The following is a 10,825-nucleotide window of genomic DNA, read 5'->3' as shown; positions in this document are numbered from 1 at the left end:
GTTTTTTTTTTCTTTTTTTTTTTTTTTTCTTGATGGTGTTGAAAACATTAAGAAAGATACCAGTCATAGATGCTGGGTGTGCAGTCATGTTGGTGGCCAGTGATTCATCCTGCTGGGTGCCAGAACCAAATTTCCCTTTAGGGAGAGACAGGCAAAAAAGCATGGCTATGTGGCAGCTGGTTTTGTGGCAACTACTATGATTTCTACCCATCATACTCCAACATGAATGTTGTTTCGTGAAGAACCTTCTAAGGCCCTGCCAACACAATCCTTTCTCCTAGAATATACACTACATGCAAAGTAGTGTATGAGCTAAGCTTTCTGAACATGATCTCCTTTTGCCCTCACAATGGCCATAAGAAGCAGGTATTAGTACTCTTATTTTAGAGAGGTGAAAATTGCAGTTCTAATTGTAAGCTTGAAGTGAAGTTTTGACCCAAGGTCATTCTGATTCCAGAAGTTACTCTCATTTCATTTTATTTAATGAAAAATTCATATCAACCAGATTTTCCCTTTCCCCCATCTTGTGCCTATGCTGTAGCAATTCCTTTTCCTCCTACCTATTCCTGAAATGAATTTTGGCTCCAGGGTGTGACAAAATGAATGCCTGGGGACGAATCTTCTATTCTTTCATAAGTGGTAGCAATTTATCGTCCAAGTGCGAAAGAAAGAGCCCTTCAGGGGATCGTACACGTGACCATATTTTCCTCCACATATTTAGAAAGAAAACGGAAAAAAAAATTGCCTATCATTCAGCCTCAGCTCACTTGCCTTTGTGCCCCAAATGTCAGTTTGCTCTTAGAAGAGGTGTCTCTGAATAGAATAGGACCTTGGGTTAAAAAAAAGCTGTGGGCTAAATTAATGGCGCAGTTGACTCTGAAATTGGCTCCGGTGTGGAGAGGGGGATATGCTCGGCCTTGTTCTCTCATGCAGTTTGGGGGCTCTTTCGCTGAGGAAGATGAATAGTCTGTTCTGACACAGCTCTGTGGACATCCATCCCTAGCACCTTGAGTCCCCCTCCCCCCAATGGCAAAAGATTAGAGGTGAAAACATCAATTGTTCCTGTGCTTCCAGCCCCACCCTTCTCTCATCTCTCTGTAACCATCTTGGAAATTACCAAAAAACCCCCCCCCAGAGTGCTGGTTCAGGGCAGATCTGTTTCTCTATGCAGCACTTTCAGGAACTTGGAGAATTGCTGAAGGTAGGGAGAAATCTTAGGAGATCCAGATTCTAATTAACTTTCCCTCTAATTAGCTCTGTCACCATTCCTTTGTGAATACAATCATGACTCTTAAAGATGAAGGGAGGTGCTGAGAGTGGCAGCTGCTCAAATCCAGGAAGTTCACAGAATCCTTCCCCTTCCCAAGATTTGAAAGGAAAAAATCATCCTAGGAATGTGGTGGCTTGAGAGGGAAAGAGGGAAGTGGTGATTTTTAAAACAAACCGGATGTTGCAATTCTCTACAGAAACAAGTAACTTTTTTCTTTTTCTTTAAATGTTTATTTATTTATTAAATTCCAGAATGGTCAACATACAGTGTTATATGTTTCAGGTGTGCAATAGAGTGAGTGAGTGAGTGAGTTCTGTGCATTACTCCGTGCTCATCATAAGTGTGCTCTTCATTCCCTTCACTGTTTTCCCCCATCCCCCACCCACATCCCCTCTGAAACCATCAGTTTGTTCTCTATAGTTAAGCATCTTTTTTTGTTTGTTTGTTTCCTTTTTACTTTGTTCATTTGGTTTGTTTCTTACATTTCACATATAAGTGAAATCATATGGTACCTGTCTTTTTCTGACTTATTTAGTATTATACCATCTAGATCCATCCATGTTGTTGCAAATGGGAAAACTACATTATTTTTTAAATACATATATATATATTTTTATATTTAATTTTTTAAAGTATATTGATTTTTGAGAGGGAGAGACAGAGCACGAGCAGGGGAGGGGCAGAAAGAGGTAGAGAGAGAGAGACACAGAATCTGAAGAAGGTTCCAGGCTCTGAGCTGTCAGCACAGAGCCCGATGTGGGGCTTGAACTAATGAACCATGAGATAATGACCTGAGCCAAAGTTGGATGCTTAACCAGCTGACCCACCCAGGTCCCCGATTTTATTATTTTTATGACTGAGTAATATTTCATTGTGTATATATACCACATCTTTTTTGTCTACTCATCTATCATTGGACACTTGGGCTGCTTCCATATCTTGGCTATTGTAAATAATGCTACAGTAAACATAGGGATGCATACAGTTTTTTTAAATGAAGTAACTTTTTCATATATTATTGAATATATTTTCTCAATATCCCCATGCCATGTGCGCCTTCCTTTCTATGACATTGAATGGTTTGCCACCAGCTACCTGATGGTCCAGTTTTCCACTGCTGCAAATCACCCCTTCTTGTTTCCTCTCCTTTGTTCTCTTTTGTCCAATGCACTTGTCTTCCACTTTGGGATATATTTTCCAGATTCTGGGCTGTTTGCTGCTCACAATGTCTGCATCACCTACAAATGTTTGGTTCTTTTTCTCTTTACCTACTTAAATGCTTCCTATTCCTTGAGGTATATTTCTTATTTTTTAATTTTTTTAATATTTTATTTATTTCTGAGAGAGAGAAAGGGGCAGTGTGAGCAGGGGAGGGTCAGAGAGAGAGGGAGACACAGAATCTGAAATAGGCTCCAGGCTCTGAGCTAGCTGTCAGCACATAGCCTGATGTGGGTCTCAAACCCACGAGCTGTGAGATCATGACCTGAGCCGAAGTCAGTCGCTTAACCGACAGCCATCCAGGTGCCCTGAGGTATATTTCAAATATCACCTTGTCTAATAAGGTACTTCACACAAAATATTCCTCCAATAAATAGTCATTGGTACATTTTCTTGGTTTCTTGCTGTAGTTAATGGTTTTTACTTTTCCAGAATATATGGACTTTTCATTTCAAAATCTTTTTATTTTAGTTTTTTTTGTTTGTTTGTTTGTTTGTTTTTTTTTACTTTGAGAGAGAGCACAAGGGGGGGAAGCAGAGAGAGAGAGAGAGAAAGAGAGAGGAAGGGAGAATATGAAGCAGTCTCAAGGCTCTGAGCTGTCAGCACAGAACCTGACGCAGGACTTGAACTCATGAACCGTGAAACCATGACCTGAGCTGAGGTCAGATACTTAACTGACTGAGCCACCCAAGCGCCCCCCATTTAATTTCAGTTTTGTTCCTTCTCCCGGTTTATGGGTTACACCACATTACTGTGATCTTTCCAGTCAAAGGATCTTTCTCTGTGCTCTCTCTAGTCTTTCTCTTTGACTACTTGACTCTGTTCTCTCCACTCCAGGGAGTCGCTGCATTTTGAGATGTCATTGCCATTGCCTTTGAAGTCCTCTTTATAGCACATTCTCTCATTTTCCTCTTTCTATTTCCATGGTTTCAATCTTAGCGACTAGCCCAGTTGCTGTTACTTATGGACTTACCTGTTCAGCATCTCTCCCCTCCCATGCCTTCTGCAAAACTCCCTTTCAAGTGCTGTTTCTCTTCTGCGATGTCGCTTTTCTTCCCAATCATTAGTCATATGTCCAGGTTCCCTCAGTGGAGTGTGCTTCTGAAATACTGCTTTTCTCTTTCTCCCACCTGTAGCCCTTCCCTTCAAACAGTTAGGCAGCTAATGTTCCCACCCCCAGCTCTGCCTTCTAAAGCTTCTGCTGCCTCTTGCTTACACACAGGCCAAATGGGCTGTCCCTCCTGCAGAGCTCATGCTAATGGAACTGGGATTGATGTCCAGCCCTCAGAGGAACCACACGAAAGCTCAGAGCCTGGGGCGAAACGTGAGTTCAGCTGTGTCTCAGGTTCATTGCCATGCAGCTGGTCCCCTTCATCTGCTGGGAGGCCCTGGGTAAAACCTGCCAAGACCACTGGCACCCAGGCTGTTAATCATTTACTGAGATCACTTTTGATTCTGAATTGTCCTTTTGTTTGCTGATGTCTCTATGAGCTGTTCATTGGCGTCTTCTTTGCCCTTCTTTTTGCCTGACCACTGAGGACTTGAGCTGTGGCTGAATCACCTGTCGTCTCGAGTACTATCTCATTTTCAGACTGCTCGTGTGAGCTGGAGTTCCTCAGCCTGGCCGGTCTTCCCCTTTCTAAGAATATGATTTGCCCTTGCCATTGCTACCCAGTCTTTCCTGGGCCTCTGACTTCCTGATCTTCATCCCAGATCAATTTAATGATTACATATTGAGCACCTGGTGTATACAAAGCCTTGCATAACTTGTGTCAGAGGAAGATAATGAGTACTCAAGGAGTTTATAATTTACTGGAAAGATAATTAGGCCAATTTGTTTGTAAAAGTTAGATTGTGATGAATTCTGTAAGTGATATTCAGGGAAGTGAAAGATGGAGTCCTGTGTGTGTGTGTGTGTGTGTGTGTGTGTGTGTATGCATGCATGTTGGGGCAGGATGGTGGTGGTCAGAACAGTTCATATGAAACAGATGAAACATGGGATTGATTTGAACTTGGATAAGGTCATGACCATGGGAAACATGTTTGGAGGAAGAGTGAAGTGAAGTTTGGCTAAACTTGTAGTAACATTTCTCAACAGAGCACTGTGACTGTCTGGTGCCTGGGATGCTAAATGTCCTACTCATTAAATGACACCTCCAGTCACTGAGGCAAACAAACACAATTTCTGACACAATTTCCAAATGCCTGGGCGGGGTGGTGGCGGTGGTGGCACCGTCCTCCTCATGCAAACCATCAAAACATGGACATCACATCAGAACATCTGAAGAGTCCTGCTGAACGGAGGAGTTTGAGCCTCAGTAGGATTCAGTGGGAAGCAACTGGACGTCCTCGAGCATGGGATGACAGACTCTAAGATACCCTTTGGAAAGAATTAGGATATTACCCTGGTAGTAAAATAGAACCCAGCACACAGGAGAGGCTGGGGGTCAAGGGAGAATGGAGTCTACAGTAATCCCCAGGTTTTCGCCTGATGACTAGGAGCACAGAGGTGCCATGTACAGAAATAGCGAGGTCAGAAAGGGGACGTGGCTTCCGGGAAAGACGAGGAGTTCAATTTGGAGCATGTTGTTTGTGCGGCCCAGGGGGACGTCAGTGACTGGAGCGGTGCCGTCAAAATCCAGCAGCTACTTAATGGATATGAATGATGCTACTTGAAAGGCTATTTTTTTAAGATCTTTAAAACAAATCGTGTCTTAAATAAGCCCATCACACACAGCCACCCCCTAGTCACCTTGTCTCAGCCACCCTCCTCATCTTTTTCTTTCTTCTATCTTTTCTCCTTCTCTCTCCTTTCCTTTCCTTTTTTTTAACACTGAGGATAAATAAACTCCATCCCAGGTCAGGTCAGAATGTTCCCGAAATTGAAATTAGTATTTCGAATTAGTGAAAGACTGAGCTTTTAAATAAAATCTTAGGTAATGCGTGTACCAGGAACGAACTAAAAAGATGCAAGCTCTTCTTAATGACTTTAGTTCTATTCCCTGGTGTGTCTCACTGAAGGAAGGTCATGAGCAACACGGCACCGGCACACAGGATCCAGAATTGCTAAAGTAAGTTTTCTCCTCTGGGGGCATCCCTGAGGAAGCTTAATCCAGCTGAGCTGTTCAGGGTTTCATATTCTTCCCCTAAGTAAATTAAATCACCAGCACATCTCATCACAGAGGCCGGCACAAAAGCCTGCTATACCTTTTTGGCAAGCAGTGCTTGAAATGGAGCTTTTCTAAATGCTACGAGCCTCCCCCACCCTGCAGCCATCTGTTTGGGCCAAGGTAGCTGTAGCCTGGGTCGGCCAGGGGAGGGGAGGAGGTGGAGAGGGCCAGGGTGGCAGATTTCATCCACATGTGAGCCACATCAAGGCCGCATGGGCCCCTGTTCATGTTTCTGCCTTTCGCTCTATAAGTTCACAGAATTCTCCCCTGAAGCCGGCAGTCATCGTTTTGGATATTTGCGCAGAGTGGCCATGTATTCCCCACCCCCAACTTTGAAAGGGCTTTAAACGTGAGGGTAAATGAATACAAGGAGGAATGTGTTGGGAAGATACAGTAGGGAAGCCTTCTGTGGTTCTGCGAGCAGATACAAATGCTGGCTTAATTAGAAAATCAATCTTGCTGTCCGGCTGATTGATTGCAAACCTCCGCTGGACGTGGGAAAGAGTCGAGTCATGACGAGATAATTTTTCCCTATTACCAAAAGGAGGGCTAATGTACATCTCTAAGCAACTCAGCGTGAAGAACTTGTTAAAAACACGCCACCTTTTCCCTCTTGTTAATTGCATTCTTGGGGGAGGAGACGAGGAATAACAGAGTCCGCGTTTGTGAAAACTCTTAACTATTCCCCTGCCCCCAAGGGTACCAGAGTTCCAAGAATCACTTAATAACTTTCTTCAAAGAAATGGAAGCATTTTTTTTTAGGGAGGAGGGCGGATGTCCTCTCTCCATATCTACAGACCACTAACTGAAAAGGGTTTATATTGCTGGAGGAAGGAATTCACATTGTTGATGATCAGTTCGCACTTTTTTGGTGTGAAGCGTGTTCACCAACGCGCACAGTGAGGAGAAAGGAAAGATATTGTCTTCCTTGCTCAGCTGAGGAAACTGGCTCTGAGAGTGTAACCTGGCCCAGGCCACGTGGACAGCAAATGGGGGAGCCTGGGAGAAAGGCAATCTGTCCTCAAAACCTTTGTGCTTCCCCCCACACCACTGGGCTTCTTAAGATAGACGCTGGTGGTAGCTGACCTCTTTCTGTTGTTTCTCTCCTGCATCACATTGGTTCTGTGGTCTGATCTGCTTTTCACACCCACCCTGTGCACACCCTTCAGCCAGAACAGCAGGTCTTGCCTGACTGAATAGAGTTCTCACACTTCTGATCTGCACTGGTCACCCTTCACTCTTGAAAATGCAAAGCATTTTTGCCTCAGTTATGGAGTACCGTGGACTCTGTGTCTCTGTTGCTTTAATTCTTCCTTGTCTCTTCACAAATCCGTATAAGGATGCAACTGTAGCTCTCTTCCACTGAGGTTGGTGTCTACTAATGTTTTTACCAGAAAAAAGCCTTGTAGAAAATTCCTGCTGCAATTAAGTTCAGAAGGATTTTAGGAATTTCCTAGTTTAGGACACCAAGAAAAAATAATCTAGGTCTAGCGGATCCTGGAAGAATTTTTCCTATTGCTTAGAAACCCTTTCCCTGGGTTCTTTTCTGTCTCCCAATATCTCAATTGTTCCCTATCCTTCCACCCCATACCCTTCTCCAGCCCACACTGGGCCTTAAACGTAAGCTAAAATATCTTTCATTTCAGTCAAGTTTTGCTATTCAGCCACCTTAAACACTCTTAAAGATGTCTTATGTCTGTCATATTTAATCACTTCCAAGAAGCCAGCCTCAAGCTTATTAGTGAAATGGAGTCTGCTGCATTCTTTGGGCAGTGCTCATCACAAACTTCATTTTATGAAAAATATAGTGAGGCTTGCCTACTAACCTCAAGAGAAATTATTAGTGGTAATGGACAGGCATGGTAAAAATAATTATGCAGCCAGTTTCAAGATCTCATTTTCTCATTTTGGATATTCACTTCAGCATAATGTATTTATTTATTATGTAATGTTACGTGTATCAGAATAAATCCTTGAAGGTAGACCCAGAGAAGGCATCAGCCTTCATTCCATGAAACCCACCAAACCAAAAGAAAAAGAGATGTGACTTCTTGAAGATTACACGTTTGGAAACGTCTGACTTACAGGGGAAACATATATTTTGTAAGCAGCATTTATTTGAGGTACCCGCATTTTTTCTACCCTGTGATCCTTGAAGCATGGTGCTAAAAGACAGTGAATTAGCTTAAGTATTGGGAGTAGAAGGAAGAAGAATGATTTACCCCAGAGGCTTTGAGAGTTTGTATGTCTGTGTTTTAAGGGCAAAAAAAAAAAAAAAAAAAAGGATAACAATAAAATGTCTGTACAGGGGCACCTGCGTGGCTCAATTGGTTAAGCGTGTAACTTTAGCTCAGGTCACCATCTCATGGTTTGTGAGTTTCGAGACCCGTGTCCGGCTCTGTGCTTATAGTTCAGAGCCTGGAGCCTGCTTCAGATTCTCTGTCTCCCTCTCTCTCTCTCTCCCCCTCCTCTACTGGAGCTCTGCCTCTCTCTCCAAAATAAATAAACATTAAAAAAATGTGTGCGTAAATATTCTGTGCATTGTGAACTTTTACAACTGCTATCTTGAAACACAGTTCACATATTTTGAGGTAGACTATAATTATTATGATTTTCTTTCCTAAGCCAGAGGTCATACTATTCAGCCCAATTTAGAAATCTGAAGACTGAGGCTTAGAAATGGTAGATCATGTCACCAAGGTCACACAAATAATTGATGGCAAATCCAGAAGATTATTCTCATGTAACTCTAAAGCTTGTGCTCTCAACTTGCTAAGTACAGTATGCCTTGTGTGCCTATGAATATAGAAATATTTGTGTGTGTTGGGGGTGGAGAGAAAGCTGATACCTGAATTTGACATTGTCTTAGAAAATATGTTATCTCTGGTTTTATGCATAAAAGTCCATTGTTAAGCTATGATAAGGAATAAGCTGAAAACTGATGATGGTTTGCATTTCATTTGCTCTGAAGCTTGGTAAAAAACTCTTAAAATTCAGTTAATTCTTAGAAACATTTCTCCTTTAAGTATTAAGATATGAAAATGTTACAAATGTCTTCAAATCTTGAGATAAATTAGCCATGGATTTATGGCACGATAGTATTTTTAAAAGCTCCAACATTTTATAGATGGCTTCACACTTCAGGGATATTTCTTTAAATATAAGAAATTCCACAGAAAGTCCTGAGATAAGGAATCTTACTTTAAGCTTTTCCCTCACTCTGTTCTGGCTTTGAGAGACATTTGGAGTCCACTCATTTTGTGTTATCAGTAACCTTGTGAACACACTTAAGGTAAAAATGAGGACAGAATTGCCCTAGAGTATTTGAGTTTTAGGAAGTGGGGTTTGGCAAAAAGATTGCCTAATGGAGAGCAAAACTGGATTGCTTTAGGAATCCCTAGTAATCCCTTGCATGGTCTCCTGGCTGAAAGAGAGAATCTGAAGCCCATCTTGCTTAGGAAATATTTGTTAACATTTTTGGAACTGACAGAGACCTTTTTTTGCTAGATTGGCATTTTCTCCATCTGTGGTTTTCTGTTTATTTCTAAGTAATTCCAGATAATGATGGTAAATAAAATAAGCAGGCAGCAGACCCTTTGCGTATTGGTGTTCTGCAAACAGAGATGTATCATGTGAAAAGAATGCCGATTACTCCTGAAAAATGAAGGCTAAACATTCCCACGATATATTTTTTTGATATTTTTATTTATTTCTAGGAGAGAGAGAGAGAGAGAGAGAGAGAGAGACAGCGTGAGCAGCGGAGGGTCAGAGAGAGAGGGAGACACAGACTCTGAAACAGGCTCCAGGCTCTGAGCGGGCAGTCAGCACAGAGCCCGACGCGGGGCTTGAATCCACAAACTGCGAGATCATGACCTAAACGAAAGTCGGACGCTCAACCGACTAAGCCACCCAGGCGCCCCTCCCACGATATTTTTAATATCACACACACCTTCGTTTCCATCGCTCTCACCAGTCCCAGGTATAGCACTTTGTTGTGTGACGTGGAGAATCACAAGGCAGGCCTGTGCAAAGGTTGAGTACCAAACTGCTGAGGCTTGCCAGACACTTGGGTCTGTTTTCTTGGTGGCTCTTTCTCACTACCAGAGAGTGAGGCCAGAGAGACATTATTTCTCCCATTTCACAGAGATGTTAATGACATAGCCACTCTTGCATAGCCAGCGTCTCCAGGATTTGAGTCTAAGATTAATTCCAAAATCCAGCCTCTTTTCACTTTTTACTGTAACACTGTATTTCATTAACATATTTAGGGACTAGTCCACACTTGTCTCCTTTCAGAAGAACAAGTATAAGACTTAGATTTTGGATAAGAGTAACAATGAGTAGGCAAGGTAAGACTGAGCCATTTATAGACTCAACCAGAGATTTCATAAATAGCCACAATTGACAGATTTCACTGCGGACAGATGGCAGTTTTGGCTAGCATTAGCTCGATTCCTCGAAGGAAACTCGGTGCCACCAGTGCTGGTCTCTCTTATACTCACTTGGGCAGACTCAGTGTGGAGTGCAATGGGAGGATTCCCTTGGTTGATGTGGATCTTAATATTTCATACTGTCAGCACTGAAATCAAAGGGAAAGGAATATACTTTGTATGATCTTCCCTATTTCTAAAAATGTTGCCACAGAGGGCCCTGGAATGCAAGTTGAAGAGACCTATACCTGAAATTCTTATCTTCTTGCAGAGATTGCTGGTACTTGTGGCCGTAAGAGACATGACTTATTTTGAGATCAGATATACAGTTGGTAAGTGAATTATATTTTAAGTGTGAATTATGCTCAGTTTTCCTTCCAAATTGTCTCATATAATTGACCACACACCTTTCCACTTTATGTTTTTGTTTATTTAGAGGAAATATAGTCCTTATAGTTCACGTTCATTTATACTTCACCCGTTGAAATATTATGTGGCAATGAGCATTTGATGTCCCCTAGAAGATTCTTGGGGTGCTTTTGATAAGATTTAGTTCTTGTAATCAGGAAAGTATATTATTTCTGGAGGGAAAGTTCCCAAAGTGCTCTAGGTTAATTCAAAGCTTCATTCAGAATGGGTTATGGAAAGCTGAGTTTGGAAGAGTGATTTTGAATAATTAATTACTCTCTAAAACTACCTGTGAAGATTGTTGCATAAGGGGTTACTAGGCCCCTCAA

The 10,825-nt window shown here is 42.1% G+C and overlaps 1 long non-coding RNA gene across 2 annotated transcripts in view; it reads left to right on the top strand.

Moving 5' to 3' along the window:
- LOC144221843 (uncharacterized) overlaps positions 1-10,825 on the top strand; it is a 238,470-nt gene that overhangs the window by 37,144 nt on the left and 190,501 nt on the right. For both annotated transcript variants that reach the window (XR_013332202.1, XR_013332203.1), the window contains exon 2: positions 10,360-10,420. This is a non-coding gene — a long non-coding RNA (uncharacterized LOC144221843). The remainder of the gene's footprint in view (positions 1-10,359; positions 10,421-10,825) is intronic.

The sequence above is a fragment of the Crocuta crocuta genome, unplaced genomic scaffold (genome assembly GCF_008692635.1).
Source record: "Crocuta crocuta isolate KB4526 unplaced genomic scaffold, BGI_CrCroc_1.0 scaffold151, whole genome shotgun sequence".
In the NCBI taxonomy this organism is placed as follows: Eukaryota; Metazoa; Chordata; class Mammalia; order Carnivora; family Hyaenidae; genus Crocuta; species Crocuta crocuta.
Note: the sequence above shows the minus strand (reverse complement) of the source record. Positions and strands in the feature narration are given on the sequence as shown.